Here is a 1,049-nt window from a genome sequence, read left to right as displayed (position 1 = left end):
GTGCACAGTGACTTGCACAAGCACAGTGCAAGGCAATGTATGCACCTGCACAGTGACTTCCACACATGCATTGTGGCATTTCACAGATGCACAGACTGGCACATGCATGGGACCATTTGCACAAGTATAGTGACATTTACCCTTGCAAGGCACTGGGCACGTGCACAGGGACATTTGCACATCCAAGGAACCCTTTGCACTAGCACAGTGACATCTGCATGTGCCAGGCACTGTACACATGTGCATGGAGACATTTGCACGTGCCCCATGGCATTTCACACGTGCACAGTGACATCTGCACACCCCCAGAACCATTTGTCCAGGGCCCCTCTCCCTGCTCAACCCACAACCCCCAGTGCTTCGAGCCGCACAAGCCTCCTCCCCTAGTGTTCCCACCCCCTAACTAATCCTCCATTAGTTAATTACCCCTCTAATTACCTGATGACAGGTATGTCCCAGTGGGTCCCATCCCTTAAATCCCCCTTCGCTCCCCTCCTCCCTTCCTGCACACCCAGCCCCAACCCCCCCCAATCCCTCCCGAGGCAACAAATTGCCTTAACCCGAAGGATTTTAAAAGCAAAATAAATCACTGAGGAGACAACAAACCCCAAGTTTAGGGACAAATTAACCCAGTGAGTTAATTTTTTTCCCATCTTCGTGTGGTTTCTGGCTCCCCACACATGTGACGAGTTGGGCACCAGGGTCAGTCCTCAGCCAAGGGACCACAGAGGCATTTTTGGGAGCCAGTCCCATCACATTGTGCTCAAAGAGGGGGTTTGATCCGCTGAGGCTCCGGCTGCCATCCCAAATCCCGCGGCGGGTTTGGGATAGGGCAGGGAACGCTGCTAATTATAGGGAAGGAACCGTGTATTTACAGAGGCAGCTCCCAGCACCAAACCGCCGGCGGCTGCTCTCGCTCCGCTGAGTCTCTCTTTTCTCTGTCTCCTCTTTCCCGGGCGCTGCTATCCACAAGAAAATAAAAAGGGGGGATGAATTAAAAATAAATCCCCCTGGGTGACTGGCAAGAGGCACTTTAGCAGAGGAGGACG

Source organism: Acanthisitta chloris, unplaced genomic scaffold (genome assembly GCF_000695815.1).
Source record: "Acanthisitta chloris isolate BGI_N310 unplaced genomic scaffold, ASM69581v1 scaffold23399, whole genome shotgun sequence".
In the NCBI taxonomy this organism is placed as follows: Eukaryota; Metazoa; Chordata; class Aves; order Passeriformes; family Acanthisittidae; genus Acanthisitta; species Acanthisitta chloris.
Note: the sequence above shows the minus strand (reverse complement) of the source record.